Genomic DNA, 17,599 nt, shown 5'->3' with positions numbered 1-17,599 from the left:
TGTCTATCTTATAAAGTTAACCTACCCCTATAATTGGTTGTGGGGTTACATTCTGTGTTCTTATACTAAGGAACTTTATGTATTACGAATATTCACAAAATATGAATGAAGTGTATTAGCTTTTGAGCAACAGACTCATTTAATACAAAGTCTTTTTCATAAAGAGCACACACCTTTAAAAAACAGATGTACGTTTTAAATAGCTCTGTACCAAGAGCTATTGGTTACCCATAACCAAGAGTGGGTAAAGATGGCATTTGGTTTACCTTTAAATCTCAGTGCCTAGCACAATGTCCATTTGATGGATGAATGGTTGAAAGCACAAATGAGTAGACTCGAATGAGTTAGGAGAATAATTGAGACTGTTGTCCCTCGACTAAGCCACCTCTCCCATCTGCAGAGTGAATGTAGGAAGCTTAGGACAAAAAAAGATTAGCTCAAAGGTACATCGTCAAGGAATTATGCATGAGAAAAAGTATTCACTGATGACCCACAATAAAATTAATGGAATTTAAAAAAATTCTCTTTTCGGAAGAGACATGCTGAGACTAAACAACTTGGCATACTTGAGATAATGAGATCAATAAAGACTGGCTAGAGCAAAGGCAATTCATTTGTTTTCCGCAGTTTTCAAAATCACCAAAAGTGTATACGTGGTTCACAATGGAATTCGTCACACGTTTTCCAATGGAACATGCAGTAAATGGGGGTTAGGTTCTTCGGTTAGCCCATTTTTTAAAAAGGAAGTGGGGCAGATAGAAGAGTGAGTGTGTGTGTGTGTGTGTGTGTGTGTGTGTGTGTGCACGTGCACACGTATTTGAACTTCTCTGGGGAAGTTGACAGCAGGAAGACTTCTGCACTCTCAGGGCAAGTGTGATGCTGGGGTACCCGGGAGGTGTTGCTAGAGGGCGGGATGGATGTAATTACCTCTGTTCATCGCTGTTGGGAGGAAAGGAGACTTGTCGTGTCTTAGTGGACCGTGGTGAGGACTCCCACCACTGCTGGAGCCTGAGAAGGTGGAGTTCATTCATCTACAACATTTACAAGTTTGGCATCTTGAAGTCAAGGCGTTTCTGTAGGTGAACAATAGATTCTTACCATCATAGACCTGGATTTTGAAATGCTGTACATCAGTTTGTTCAGTTTTCATTTGTTCTTTCTTAGTTCTTCGGTATCGAGAAAGCCAAAAAAAGACAGATAAATCCTCAATTTCCCATCATGATGATGTTCTCCAAACTTAAGAAGATCAAGTCACATTAATTAGAACCCATTTCAATAATTTTTTTAAAAATTGGAAAACGAGACACTCAGAGCTCACTTGGATGTGTGCTGTAGTAACAGTATTAATCAGTTGCATAATCCACATTAATCAGTCCTGCCTCGAAGTAAAATTACTAATCAGCTTGACGATCTAAGCAATTGTCTGAGGAAATGAGTTTGTCTTAGAAAAAGTGATAATGGAAAAGTTAAAAAGAGAGAGAGAAAGCAAGCAAAGGAAAGATATTCATGTTAGTTTTACTTCATTTATTTCAGTACTAGATCTGCTGATATAGAATGACTGAGTTTTGGTATGTAGTTCTGAATGAATAATTACTCCTTTTGATTGTGTCCTCTTATCTCCATCTAGAGAGAAAGCTGTGTGTAAATGTGTCAGTGCAGGAAGAGTTCCTTGGGATTTTTCTCCTTTGCCCTGCCTGTGGTGGGAGTTGGGGAGCAAAGCTGGTATTCCCTGGAGACTAGTGAATAGCATATAGGCTGAGGCCACATGTGACATTAAGTAGGCTTAAATTGAGGCAGGTCTATCATTTCATTTAGCTATTTCAGCCCAGAAAGAGGTGAGCAAGAAGAAATTCAAACGAGTCATTGGCCACTGTGAAGCTAAAAAGATGGTTGGTTTGATAGAAATTGTCAGGCTTTCACTGATAATGTAGAAACTCAACCATACAAGAAAACTGAGGTTACCCCATCACGATGAAGCATCCCCAAATCTAAGTGTAATCTCCCTGTAATCAACAGAAACTCTTTTGGGGAAGGTGGAATAGGGAGTCGAGGATTGCAGTTAGGAGGTGTTACCAAAGAAATATTTTCAGCAATTCTCTTATACCAAGCGATGATTATCTTAACAGTTGATTTGGGACCCTTCTGTTGAAGAAACCAAAAATCTACTGAGAGCATATCGTTAAGATGATGGTATAGAATATCGGACACAATATGATTGTGTCACCTTACACTTGGATCCTGATTAGAGGTCTTCCTGTCTCTCGCAGGTGAGGGCCCTGATAGCTTTGCCCCAGTTTTTAGTGTGTCCCCTCCCAGCATCTCCATTTAGACACATCATTTGCATTCAGAGAATAGAGAAGCATTAACCACTACATAGGGTCAAACCTGTAACTAAGCAATGTGAAAAACCAAGCAAAACGGAAATTGTTTGTAAAATAGGTCTCTTCCCAATCCTAGCTTCCATTGCTGCAAACTTTAAATCTTAGGCATCTCAGTCACTGAATCTGCCCCAGTAAGGAAGGAAATTGTGAATTAAACTTATTTTGCAAGAAAAAAAAAAAACCCTAAAGAACATATTTGTAGATAAAGCCAAACGAAAAATAGGATGTGACACATATACTAGCTATGAAGGTTGGGGTTTCGTATTTTAGGTTGTGGCTGGTATTTTGGAGTCAACGACAAGTTCTTCGAATTTTAGGTTACTTCTCTCGAAGGCTGAACATTGTTAGGACACAATTTTTAGTTTATCCTTAAATTTCCTCCCGTATGGCTTGGCAGACATGAAGGTTTGAGAACCTCAGAAAAACCACATAGAAAGAACCTGCTTTGAAGAGATCACGGGGGTGTGGATTTGGTTGATGACACAGACTACTGAGTCCTTACAGAGAATTGTTTGTCTTCCGTTTTTAGATGGCTTTAATTCCTCCAAATTGCTCCTTGAATAATAGGAAAAAGGCAATTTGAATTTCAGTGACAGATTGGACATAACAGGTTGCAACTATTAGGTCTAATTTTACCATACTGAGAAATAAAATTGCCTAAACATAAACATCGATCACTGATGCAGTAAATTAATTTGTACAGAAAAAGTAGTTTAACTGCAGTGCACATTAAATATAGAAAATTTTCAAAATTACTGTTCTCTGAATTAATTTGTACACTTGTTTACTTGTTAAAAGCATGCATAAATTCTTTTTTTTCCTAAGGCAGTGTGGGTTTGAATTGAGTAAGAAAGAATTATCAAAAGTGGCAAGGAAATACAGAGAAATGTACATCACACAAAATGACGTGAATACTTGAAAATAATGTATTTTTTTCTCTCTTTCATTTTTGTGTTTAGATGCTATCTAGAACGTGCTTTGTTTTTGAATCTGTCCATAGGATCATTAAAGATGTGCTCATTTCCCCCCCTCATTATAACAAGATAAATGTGATGTTTTCATAGCCTTGACTTACGTTTGTAAGAATCGGAGGCCTGGAGTAATTAGAAGGGTTTTATGGTTTGGTTCCTCCGTGAGTTTCAGTCAAAGGCGTCCTAGGGCTTGGAACTGTTAACTTTGCCTTTGTGAGCAATCTGACCCAGGAATTCCTTTGTATTTAACACTTAAAAAAATCAGGGAACATGTTTTCATTGTTACCTGTAATTCCATTATGAGGGATGCATGGCAAAGTTTGGATGGTATCTTTGTAGATTGTTCCAGCCTCTGCAGAACTGGAGCTGGCAATGTGCTGCCGTTTGATACCATCTCCTGCCTACAGTTTTCAAGGACAGTGGTTCGATTCAAATACAATTCTGATAAGTGGCAGGTTTTCGTGTTTTTAATGCCTTGACAAGGGCATCACTCTCAGGAGAGGGAGGTGAAACCGTTTGGACGAGGATTCCGTCTCTGCTCCTTTGTGCTGACACACTAAGATAATGGACAATTAAGAGAGCCTTCACCACAGGTGAAAGGATGGGGTTATCACTAATATAAAGGAGCCCATGGGGTGCAGGGGGATGAAGGAGAAGAGGAATGGGAATTTTTAAAAGGAATATAAAACACACAGATGAGATGCCTAATAACTGTTCACATATTTGCTCTTTCACAGGGAATAATGGTGAGTGATTGGAGTGTTCAGTGTTGCTTCCTGTAACTTAAAAAAAAAAAAATCTGGTTCATTGCTTCCTGTAACTTAAAAAAAAAAAAAAAAAGAAAATCTGGTTCATTGCATTTGACCCAAAGTATGCAGAAAACTTCCCCCTGTGCTGGTGTAGGGAGCCCAGACAATAAAGGGATTTGTTTTTGTAGAGTCTGGCTCTTAGACTGCCTTCCATGGGGTTTTGCAAATTGACTGCTGATAGTCTAAGGCAGTGGTTGTCAACCTTGACTGCTTTCCCCAGGCGCCGCCCCCCCCCACCACCACCCTAAGAGAGTCTGATTTAATTGGTCTGGGCAGGGACCCAGTATTTTTTAAAGCTCCTCGGACAATTCCAAGGTGTACCCAGGTTGTGGGCTGTTGCTACAGAGTTTATAACAGAAGGATCAAGTCCCTCAATATTTGATTTCCCTGGCAGACTGTGTGATTCTTTAAGAGATTTGAGTAATGGTGTGTGTGTTGCTATTAGAGAACGTGTGTACTGCATACGTTTCTAATAACCACCTAGTGTTTGTGTGGACCGCACAGTTAGCATTCAGGTGCCTCTGGAGAGAAGTCCCTCCTCTCTCGACTACTGTTTCTCACTTGCCCTCACTGTCTTTTAGTTTCTGTTTGCTTTTTTTTCTAGTAGATTATTGAAGCTTCCTCTTCCTGGGATAGCGTCATTATGCAATTTAGTACTGGCAACTTTGTTCCCCCTCTTCTTAATCTGATAGGGGCAGCTGTTCTGCATGCATGTAAATTACAGGGGACTGTTTCTCATACCATTTAGCACTCAGAAAAGTGAGACAGTCCTGAATATCTCCAAATTGAGTAGAGAGGTTAACTGATTTCCTTTTGACTTAAACTTTCATTTGTCTCTAAGAGCCCCAAAAGACAATAGAGCACACTGCTTCTGATAAGTATGGGTTCTCCCCAGAATGAAGAGATGTGTGTGATAAGATGGCTTGAAAAAAAAAGAGGGCTTGAGGGAAAGGAATAGGAGGGGAGGGAGAGAGAAGTATGTTAACTGCTTTGACTGCAAAATACCCCCTGGTAGCCAGAGATAAGACACCTTGAGCTACTCAGAAGACCTTAAACAGGATGTAAATGAAGCCAATAAAAATCATTTGAGATCAAGCTATTTTTCTACTCCCCTCCTATTTCCAGCTCTGACAGCAGAAGGCTTAATTTACTGTATGGCATTCTGCACTTACGTGCAGAACCCGGGAAGTTGCCGGCGACTGATAAGAGCCAGTGCAAAGAACAAGATATCTACGGTTTCTGGGGAGGGCCAACCTTAAGGCATTTAATCCGCAATCCTAGCCACGCCTTCCTGAGTGAAAAAAGAGTGTTGCTGATCTTCGGAAGCCCCCTTCCCTCTTCCTCCTTCGTTTATTCATTTGCTTTGTCTTCAGTTTTATGACGACCTTCATTCTTTGAAATGGTTCACAGGGTGAGCAGTATTTCATAGCCTACTGATATTTCTCATCAAGCTAATGCAGCTTGAAAGTAATTATCCACCGAAGTTTAGGAGATAGACCTTTCCATGTTCACATTTGAAAGGAGCTGTTGACTCACAACTTCGTATCCTAATCATGTAACATCCAGCCTTTAAGTACTTGGAACTTTATAACTCTTCAAAATGGTTACTGTCTTTTTCTAGAAATTCACAAGCTGCTGCCAACAACACTCTTCTACAGAGAGGAAGTGACTTACGGGAGCTAGTTGAACATGACGCGGAAAAGATTGGAAGCTTGTCGTCCTACTAATAGCGGGAGGAGGCAATGTTAAGGGATGGGAAGGCAAAGGATAATGGTGTCCTTTTCTTTCTGGAAAAGCTGCTTCTTGGAAGAACTGGGATTCATTTTGGTCTCTCAATGAGGGAGAGAAAGCTCTCCGTCTCCCTTGCTCTAGTGCGGAGCGGCAAATATGGAAAAGGCACAGCCAAGCGGAGCAAACTTGAAGCAGAGGATTTCAATGATTCAGAGGTGATAAAAGACTACAGTGGTTTTCAAACTCAGTAATACAGGGGAAGCACCCTAAAAGCTTGTTAAAAATGAGGATTTCTCAGCCCCATCCCTAGAAGTTCAGAGTCAGTAGACCTGGGCTGGGGGGTATGTGCGGGGGTTTGCATTTTCAACCACAGTTCAGGTGACTGGGGAGCAGGTGGCTGGTGGATTATGCTAAGAAACGCTGCCCTCGGTCGTCTGGTTGGGACAGAGGGTCGGCCTTTGGTTTCGTTGTGTGGAGTAATGGTAGCCTCGGTAATCCCAGAGGAAGGGGAGCTTAGAGGAAGGTGAGGAGGACCCTTCGTTGTATCCCTCATTGGATGAGTGGCAGGAATTGTGGTTCCAGAGGCAAGAGCATAAAGAAGGTGAAGCTGACCATGCGCGAATTTGATGGAACCTTTTCTTCTGCTTTTATTTGCCAATACCTGACCCAACCAAACCACTCCCCTCAGAGGAGAGGATGGAAGGAAGAGACTGAGGGGGACAGAGATTGTTAAGGAAAACCAGAGGGGTGTGTGTGTGTGTGTGTGTGTGTGTCTGTGATTTTTCTAGCTAGTAGTCAGAAGTAAAATTAAAGTAAGAAATAAGCTGTCATGATGTGTCAACAGCAGATTACAGGTTCATAGAATTGTTAGGTTGTTGTTTTCCTCTATACATCCGTGTACACGTATGTCAGTTAGCATAAATTGGTTTTGCAGTAGGAAAAGAAAACCACAATGAAATCTTTAACAACAACCACCGAAGAGAATAATGTGAAACACTATTTTAAGTTCACTCATTTACCCATAGAAACTACGTGACTGGGTGGCATTTGAGGCAGTTGTTTCAGTGGGAGGGTAGGGAAGGATGGACTGGGAGAGTTACCTGACACATAGACCAAGCTGCTTGCCTGGACACGGGGGCTCCGGGGCTTGGGTTTTAGTGCCCCATCACCTCCTATTGTTAGTGCAAGATTATAACCTGTTACTCGTCCTCACCAATCTGTGTGTTCATCTGTAAGATTAGCACTTTTTTTTCCCCTAAGGACTAAGACTTCTCACAGATCTTAAATCTAATGTTTCATATATATGAAAAGTTAGGAGTGACAGCCTTGAGTTTTTTTTCTCTGTGTAGGCTTCAATCAAATTCATTTATTTTCTTTCCTTTGATCCCTCAAGTCAGACCCAGAGGTATGCATAACCCATGCCAAACAACATCAGGTCATCTTAAGAGAAAAGAGTAGAGCTCAGATGTGGGAGGAGGCTTTGTGAAGATTCAGAAACCAGCGCTTTCTTACAGACAACATCGAGTCAATCAAGATCCCAGAACTGTGCTAGTCGGTTTTATGTCTTTGGGTATTGGAAACATGATTTTGCAAGGGTCAGTAAGCCTAGGAAATACAGATCTATGCTATCCATATTTCCCTTTCAAAAGCAAATAAAACAAAAACAAAGAAACAGTGCTGTAAATTTCTCTATGAAAATTATTCAGAATTGGTGCATTTCACATGTGAACTAAGCAAGTTACATGTCAAATTCTTTATTATCCGACTAGAGTTTCTTAATTTACTCTTATTTAAATCATATTAGTACGCTCAGTTTTCGGTGGAATTTTGTGTCCTCTGTGTTGGGTGCTGGAGGGTTAGGGGTCTTTATGTCGTTGTGAAACAAGTGCAGATGGAGTCTCCAAGGCTCCCAGACTCCGACCAGCCTCTTTAACCCTCTTGTCACTGTGGCCACACTGCCTTGTATTCTTTTCTTATACATTGTTTTGTTATGTTAAAATTATCTTGGATTTAGGCAAAATGAAATAGTATTACTTGGAGGTATCATGGGGTTTTTAAGGACTGACTCTTTGTCACCAGTTTTGGTGTATTTGGCAAGAAACTTCATCTTAGTTACATATATAAACAGACATATATACATAACACACACACATATATATACACACACATGTATATATACATACACATATATTTTAATACAATTATATATATACACATATGTGTAAACTATATAATTGAGTATACAAAATATGTAATTTAATAAAATAATATAATTATATGTAATATATATTAATCGGTAAAACAATAGCATCATAAAGACTTCCCCTAATGAAGTGTTTCATTAAGACATGATTGCGCATTTACTCCTATTAAGTGGCAAATTACTATGATTAATACTTTGCAGTGAGAAATAGCAAAGATATTTTAAAAATGTATGCCTTGATTTAACATAAATCATTAAGTCTGTTCTGAACATCAGTCAGTTCTGCGTAAAAACATCCATGCACACATAGCCCGTGCCATACTTTTGACTAGTACTGGTTCCCATAAATAAATTACCAGGACTGTTAACAAGAAAAAAAATGATAGAATGAACTGGTTTGAATTTTATTTTTATTTTCATTCTAGGGAAGAGTAAATTGAACCAAAAGTGAGAAATAGAAAACAAAGGGAGAATAAGGTACCTGGAAAATCCATTAAATTGATAATCAGCATTATTTTCAGGGTTGCCTCTTTCAAATTTTGCCTAATGAGGTAACTGAAAAAAAAATAACTACATGAATAAGCATACTGATATTAATGATCTGTGTAGAAATACTTTGTTATGCCCTAATTAGAGTTATTTTAAGAACATACTTTTGTCCTTTGCAGTTTATAAACATTATCTCATTTAAAATAGACGACTCCTGGGACTTCCCTGGCGGTCCAGTGGTTAAGACTTTGCCTTCCACTGCACAGGGTGCGAGTTCGATCCCTGGTTGGGGAGCTAATATCCCACATGCCTCACAGCCAAAAAACCAAAACATAAAACAAAAGTAATATTGTAACAAATTCAATAAAGACTTTAAAAATAGTCCACATCAAAAAAAATCGTTAAAAAAATAAAATAAATGACTCCTTATATCATTTGTGTTACTTGGGATCCAACATCACTTTTCAGTTTTAGTTTTACTGTGTAAAAGTTAATGATGAAATTTAATGATTCTGTTGAAACACCACAGAAATTCTGTCCTGTGAGGACGCATTGGCAATTTGCCCTGTAGATCTCGACATATGCATAAAATCTCAAGATAGTGTAGCATCCTCCAATTTTTAAATACCACCGTAGCATATAACTTCCCCATAAAATGCATAAACACTGATTGAGGAGTAGGCAACACAAACTAGTTTTGAGCTGCAGCTTCTGTGTGGTTGGCTAGGTGCACTCACTAGCTTTTCTACTTCAGCCTGACAACTTGTGTGAGACAGTCTCTGCCTTAAAATAAAAAATGATTATTTGTCCCAGATCTTACGAATTCCTATCATATTTTAGACACATGAACATCAAAATCAAGAACACTGATGTCCATCGTATTATAATACCAAATGGATAATTGTAATATTTCCCCCCTAATCTTCGTAACAGCTTTTTCTATATTAGCACACCGTATTTATCACTTTACTGCACAATGAACCCACAGGGGGTGCTAATTGGTCATTAATTAAATTTTAGCCTTTCAACACTTTTGTATTCTCCAGTGGCTTTATCTGCAGTGAAGTATACGGTGTGGCCTTTTTAAACTGCCAAAAATTCATGTCAGCTTTACTGCTGCCGTGGATATAATACAGGTGAAATTCAGCTCGAGTGAACACCATTTCAGGACTGTTATAATTCCTTGTGACCAAAAGTTTGCCAGCCTTGGACCAAAGCCTACATGTTGGAAAGTATTCAGTAGAGTTCAACATGACAAAACATTCTCATAGACCAGACTCCTCTTTGAAATACAGAATTTGATCTCTTTGTTTAAAAATTCTAGTGTGTAGGGCAATTCTTCGAAAAACCATTAACATGGTGGAATGATTTTTCTGAGGTCCATCATTCACTAATGAAGCCATTTTCAAACTTAGTTTTCTCAGTGGAAGAATCCCTTTTATGTTATGCTACCCCAGAGAAGAGGTTAATTTAAAATTACTAATGATTAACATGGTAGCACTGAGAAATTTGCTGAGTATATTTCAAAAGGTGTGGCTGTATTTTCAAGGCTTAATGGGTATATTTCACACTAGAGCAAAGGATTTTGAAGCAAAGTAGAATTTGCCCTCGAGAAATTTCTAAACAGGTAAAATAGTGAGATATTGGGCTGGAGTCAGAACTATGGGATGTGGCTTCAAGATTTTGAATGCAAGCCATCCCATTGTGGGGATTTTATTCCACTAATGAATTAATCACAGCTTGCCAGTGTGTGCTGCTATTAAAGAATGAGCTCCTGCACATTGATTTTCAAGGTAACTACTATTAGCGTTCAGATTTTTTTTTTGGTATTTTGGTTTATTTTTTATTTTATTTTTTATTTAATTTTTGGCCACATGGCTGGTGGGATTTTAGTTCCCTGACCAGAGATTGAACCCGGGCCCTCGGCAGTGAAAGCACAGAGTCCTAACCACTGGACCGCCAGGGAACTCAATTCCTATTTCTTATTTTTAAACAAAAATGCCTTTTAAGTCCTTTAAAATTCTTAGAATTTCAATATGAAGACAGCAACCACTAAATTATAGTTAATTTTTATTCCTCTGTAATGTTTTCACATTTATCAGTTATAACCTAACGGTAACTTTGACTTTTAGAGTAGTAGTAATAATTTAGTACATGTTTATGTTGTAGCAGTTCAGAAGGCTCTTTCATACAATGTCATGTTTGATTCTTGTTATATCAACTATGGGGAAGGCTGGAATTTTTCTGATATTATAGACAAGGAGGCCAAGACTTTATTTAAAAAAAAAATAGTAATTTCTAGAGTTCATAAGCTAGTTATCAGACCTAAACACATAGTAGGTGTTTAATAAATGTTGGTTATATAAATGAATAAATGAAATAAGCAATGAAGAAGTGCTTCAAATTCTTTGTGGTATGAGGTCATATATAAATACAAGACTTCTAAGTAACGAAAACACGCCTTCTAACTCAAAATAGTTGAGATGAAAAGAAAACAGACTTGGGAAATTCACCGTGATTATGGCTGTCATTATTAAAGGAGAGATAAATACATTAAATGATGTAGAACGCTCACAGCCACAGCACTGTAAACAGATGTGTAGCATATGATTGCCAATTACTGAACGCCAAGAGGTTGGTGCTTATCATTAGTTATATATATTTTTAAGGGAGCCAAAAGATGGAAACAGCAAAGCTGTGCTCCCCCCTCCGCCCCCACCACCACGTAATTGGAAACCGCTTTTCCTTCTGTCTGGCTTCAGAAACACGTCTCAGTTTCCGTGAGAGAGACGATGACTGTTCTTTAACTGGTTTCACGTCAGCTTTTTCCTCTGATTTGAGAGGTGGAGTTAAGTGTGAACTGCTTAAGAATGCACTGTTTTCTGTTTAATTTGGCGGCGGAAGATGGAATTCATTGAGCTCCGTCTGTTCAAGTGAACTTTAAGCAACAGCAAGCAAAACATTTGTACTTCTCCGCACACGTAACAGAACTGTGTCTGGTGAAAGAGACAGCTTGGATATAAAGCCCAGGATTACCGAAGGAGGACAGCGCAGGGGTGATACCAGCTTATCTCTTTGGCTCATCCAAAGCATTAAAGGATTGTTGGGGAAAGTGAGCCTCTTTCTTATTAGGGCGTATTGAAAGGAAAAAAAAATAACCTCTGAGCTCTGATATCTGGAATTCATCTTGACTGTGTTAAAAAATGTGCTTCTCCAACTCCTGCTCCCACAGCTGCTATCGTTAATGAGTGACCACCCTTTTCCCTCATAACCTAACTGTTAATGCATTTAATTGGTCCTTCCAGAACAGTTTGTAATATTACAGAATTTAAAAGCGTCTGTGAATTATAAGTAATTTTAAAGTTCACTTTTCTCTTTTGAACACCCAGTAAAGAATATTCCTTTTCAAGTAGCTAAATAAGTTACATGACAAAGGAGTGAATTTAATGTGGGACTGTTGATGTTTTTAAAAAGTATGATAGCTATATTATTAAAGTTGCAGCCTTTCTAAAACTGTTGACACTTCTGTTGAGAATGAAAGGAAACAATTGTGTAATAATGCATAATGATTTATTTAGAATGACCATATCCTTCAGCAATTTAGATCATTGCTTTAAAATGTATTGTGCAATTTGGTGAGATGATTTTAAATATGATGATGCTTGTTGATGAGAGTCGTTACTGTGGTGGCTCTGGGTTAACATGACAAATACCCTTGTTACCTGTGTCTATTAAACACATTTCAAGATATTGTTCTCTCTTGATAGCACCTAACTTCTCTCAGCCTTTGTGCATACCTGTATATTTCCCTCAAGATTCTCAGTTTAACTGTCTTAAGGTGTCTTAAGTTAATGAGTGGAAAAAGGACTATGAACTCTAGTATGAAAGTTCAGAACTGCTCCTAGAGCATGCTGGTAGAGAGAGAACCATTTTCAGCCAATGGAGGAAATAACCTGGAAATTTGCTTTGGTCTCATGCTTTCACCTACTGTCCTACGCTTAAAAAAATCATCTACTAAATGAACTTATTTTGATGTTAAATAATGCAGTGATTGTACTGCTAGTGTTTTAAGGATAAGAGAGGTAATTTCCAAAGTCCACACTTGGCTTCGGAATTACATAGCAAAATACTTGTTCCAAGGTTGTCTGTCTGTAAAGACCCAAGATTCTATCATATGTATAATAATTTAATACTTGGATTTATGGTCCATTAACTTTTAGATATCACCAACAATTTATATTTTATTTTCTTGGTGGCTGAATATACAACTGTGAATGCTTAAGGCACTGTTTGGGCCAGTCCCTAAAGCTGATATTCCAGTGGTTCAATTAAAGAAAAGAAAATGTCAAAATATGTTTATAGTGTACATATTAAGAAGCTTACATGTGAAAACGTAAATACATGCAACACATATAAGTCTTTTTGTTTACATATGCAGCTTTTCCTTCAGCGATGATAGGTGCCCTAGAAATATTCACTAATCTTTGTAACACCCCAGAGGGTAAGTAGCAAGAATTATTATCTTCATATTGCAGGTGAAATACCTAGGTAGGGGCAGATTAAATGACTTGGCCAGGTCACTCTCTTAAGTCAGTTATGAAGCTAGAAATAAAACTCCGGACTGCTGACTTTTAGTTCTCATTCTGAGTTACTGCTCTTCGAAAAGAGAGGTACCAGAGCTGTCAGTATTCGGGCTTCTTTTCCTCACTTGAAAAGTGACCAGTGATGTAAATCCTGTCCCTGTTAAAGAAATCTTGCTGTGTGGCACTTGCACACACATGATACTGAGTCCCCAAGGGCGGTTTAGTGAGTACTCTGCCTTTACAGTGAATGAGCTCAGGTAGCAAAAGGACATCGGTAAGCCAGCTTCTCGTGGGCCCATCCCTACGAAGAACTAAATGTATCGGAAGTTTCCATAACTTCAGAGATTTGGATCACTTCTTTAACATGTACAGTGAGTCAGTCCACTTTGTTACTTGACTTTCTCCTTAATAATTTCAGGATTGCCCGTATTGTTGGACTCAGCGTTCTAAAATTAGGCTTGGTCCCTGCCCTCTAGAAGCGTGTACTTTACCCTAAGACTAAGACATCCTTTATGGTGCAAAAATAAAAAGCTTTAGCATCACCCTAAACCTTCCTGTGCATCTTCTCTTCCTCCTTCTTTGACCTTATTTTTTTATTGGCTACTTCAGTTGGATTTGAAAGCCAAAGAATGGCCAGACCCTCAGCATTTTTCTTCCACAATGACAGGCTGTAGATGGACATTATCAGACCCCCATTTGGCAACCCATCAGCCCTTCCCAGGGTGTGTTCGTCTGTCCATCCCCCGGTAGCCAGGGTAAAATCATAGCCAATCTTTGCTCTCTCCTCCAAGGTTGGTACATGAGGGGCGATGGCTCATGTCACAGAGGTACTTGGTGCTCTGGTGTCTTTTTTTTTCTGCACAATCCCTCCTTCTAGTATGACTTCACTTTTCTGTTAGTGAGCACTTTCCCCCATAAATATGACCGAACAGGTGTTGCTCTGCCGCTAACTGAGTTTCCAGCTGTCATCCTCCGACGTAGACCCAGCAAAATCTGTTGTTTCGTCCTTTCAGGCAGACTAGAGCACCATCAAGCCCGAGATGGAGGTCTTCCTCGCAGGATATGGCAGTTTTGTTGCCAGAAGATGGCCGGGAAAGCCTGGCTGGCTAACAAAGACAGGCCTTCAGCTGCTAGGTGTAGTTCCAGTTCTGCATCCCCTTTGGCAGGAGCACAGAGGCTGCTGCAGTGTGGCCAGCCAGCAAAATTAGGAAATAAGGACCTCTTTTATTTACTCAGGCTGCTGAATCATGGGCATTCCTGTCTGCTTGGAGAAAAGTCAGGCGGCTCTCCTTTCCACTGAAAGTCTCAGGAGTGTTCGAGACTTTCATCTCCGAGTGTTCACACACTTGTTTTAATGTGCTTTATGGAAATGGTGAGACTCAGCAAGTACAGTTGCTGTAGAAAAACATCTGCACTAACTATGCAGACACATTTGCATCTTTAAATAGACTTTTAGGCCACGGAGCTGGCTTCCAGCAAAGTTTGTTGTTGTTGTTGTTGTTTTTCTTCTTCTTCCCGTTGTAAGAGCTATAGCTCTCTGAGAGTCAGCTAGCGTGAAGTGACTGATTCCAAAAAAATTAAAATTTAACATGGACACGTTAAGTACTTCACATTGAAATGCAGAAAACGTGCCATAACACAGAAACACACTTCTGTAAGAAGTAGCACTTAGTGAGTGTCGAAGGGTAAAAAAGTCCAAGTTGACTCAGTAACGGGAGTTGAAAGAATCCTCCATAGTTTCTTCCAGATGAAAAAAAGAAATTGAAATTGTTTAAGTCTGTATTAGCCATTTAAAACATCGTTTGTGTTATGAATGCCAAAAAGCTTAAGGTAATGGGGACGAGTAGCTTTCAAAGACTCAGGTAGACCTCGGAGAATGTTGGCAACGCTACCACACCACAAAAGTCTGGGGAGGTTCAACAGCCCTGGGAGTCTTGTCAGTGAGTTCCTTGTGCATCCCAGGGAGAAAAGGCCCACTTATAACACTAGCAAAGGAGTGTTTTACAATTTAGATTTTAAAACAGAAATCAGCCTTTCGTGAAACCTTTGCTTATTTTTCTACAAGTAGCATTCCCTGCTCAAACCTTTTACTGCTTCTGAGTGTCCTCAATCTCTCAGCCCCAGGAAGCCGGCAGGTGATTTCCGTGTATCTCAGTTACAAACACACATCATCCTTGATTATCACGTCCTCTTTTTCCCAAGACCAAGCAATAGGGACAGGAGAGAGAGAGTGAAGAGAAGGTTTCTAGCTCCCTTGAATCTTGCTTTGAGTAAAAACTTGATCCTGACCCTCAGCTCACTTGACTATATTTGAAATTTATTAGCTTAGGAGAACAGTTATGTAAGACGTATAGTCAGGCATGGCCCACAGACAAGAACCTGACTTAAGCATGGTGTCCTGTTTATAATGGTCTATTGCTCTATAATTCTTGGTGCATTTGTATAATACTATATCATGCCTGGGCATAATCTGCAATTTAATAATAAATTCACTTGCTAAATTTTCAGGCTCAGTCGTTCTATTCTTTCAGTCTAGATGCATGACAAATTCTGATTCACTGTTTTCCCCAACTGTACAAATAAGATGATGTGTTTGAAAATATTTTTAAGTGAAACAACAGGATGTAAGCCTGAAGAAGGAATGTGTGAAAAGTGGTAGGTTTTCTTCCTAGAATGCTGAGCAAATTTAATAAAGAGTAAACTTTTTAATTAGGGGAGATATTTCAAAACTTTGGTTTGTTTTAGGGCTACCAGCTTTAGGTGGCTTATGTTTTTTAAGGGAAAAGCTAGACCATCATTGAAGTTGTTTTCGTTTTTAATTTTTCAAAGTTGTTTCTCTGTATGTTGGGTGATAAGTTTATCTGCATATATTCTTTATGTGTATTCACCTTTAAATTGAAATCACACCCACAACTGTCAGACTCTTTCTTATGCTGGAAACATGTTAGGTTATAGACGTATATAAATGAGGATGCAAAATCATGTGGTTTTCAACTTGTATTGCGAAGCTCTGTTGCAGTGGGCAGGGATCCAGGAATAGTGTTTGGTTGTTTTCTCAGAGTTAGATGGTTGCCATCTGGCATTGATAGTGAGATGGTGTTGTCATCAGTTTCTAGATGCAGGAAAGGAATGATCCTCATCTGTTTCCTGTGGATAAGCAAGAGGTTGATAATCTAGTAAAATCTTGTTACCTTAAAGAAAGCAGACGTGGAATTTGTTTACATAATGCTCGCCAGTTTCTACTTTTATGTTAATAATATAGCTTGCTAGTGAACTTTAGCTTTGAAGAATTTTAAAATGTATTTGACCATATTCTGATTGCATCTTATTAGAATACCCCAATAATGTTCTAATTGAACCTATTATTCTAATAGAATCACTGTCTCCACCAGGCACATTCCATGGTCTTTACTTGTCTGCCTTTATGAAAACCCTTGCTCCTTTGGAGAGTGAAAAGCTTTTACAATGTCTTCCGATCCTGAATGATAGATTGTTTTGAAAAGCCAGAAAGAGATTTTACAACCTACTTGAGAAGGTCTCATTTTCCACTTGAATATTAAGAAAGTGACAGAAGTAAGAGTGTACACTAGCTACAAGCGTGGTTAAAAAACCACCTAGTATAAAGTAGAGTTACTTTATGGATAACTTGCTAAGGTTATATCTGGCTTTCAGGCTTGTTTGTCTTCTCTTTGTTACCCATAAATCTTTCAGCATTTAGCATAATCATTTATCACTTTTCCTGTTTCCAGTTTTTCACAAGTTGCTTTGTCTCTGCTCACCTCAAAGTGCAGGTCCTGTTTGGCTAAGGAAGTTCATGCTGCTGAAGCTTTTGCAAAAGGAAGAAATGGTGGGCCACCTCTTGAACTTTCCAAACAAAATACACTATTACAATCTGGCCCTTGTGAAACTCATTTTTTTCTTGATCCTGGCTGATCCTAGCTACACGTAATATCTAGCAGTACCCTTCTAACATCTAATAATCCGTTTTCTGGCCTATGCTATTTGAATCTTACAGTTATTGAAGAAATCCTCGTTGTCTTTTATTACAGAAGACGTAATTATTATTGTGTTTTCTGTCTTTCATGTGCTTACTTTTTAATATTTTTTTGCTGCATGCAATAAGGTCTGTATCAATAAGAACCCCATGAAAGATTTTGGTCTTCAGAATTGCCTTTTTATATAAAAACAAGCAAAATTCAGAGGGAATATTTTATTAAATATTAGACATCTGGGTTGACTGCATTAATTTTAAATCATTCCTGTAATATTTCCTCTTTTCATTTGGTCCTTCAGATGCTCACATAATATGCACATCATTTTAGAATGAACACAAAAGAAACATTAAATATATTAAAATCTGCATTTTAATAAAATTGTCAATGCATAATACATACCTTGCTTCTAAAGAAGAATGATAAAAAGTAATAAAAGG

The 17,599-nt window shown here is 38.6% G+C and overlaps 1 protein-coding gene across 5 annotated transcripts in view; it reads left to right on the top strand.

Annotated features, from left to right (window-relative positions):
• ZNF521 (zinc finger protein 521) overlaps positions 1–17,599 on the top strand; it is a 283,441-nt gene that overhangs the window by 99,639 nt on the left and 166,203 nt on the right. The window lies entirely within an intron of this gene.

This window comes from Physeter macrocephalus, chromosome 19, assembly GCF_002837175.3.
Source record: "Physeter macrocephalus isolate SW-GA chromosome 19, ASM283717v5, whole genome shotgun sequence".
NCBI lineage: Eukaryota > Metazoa > Chordata > Mammalia > Artiodactyla > Physeteridae > Physeter > Physeter macrocephalus.
The sequence above is the reverse complement of the archived record's forward strand: the minus strand, read 5'-3'. Positions and strand labels throughout refer to the sequence as shown.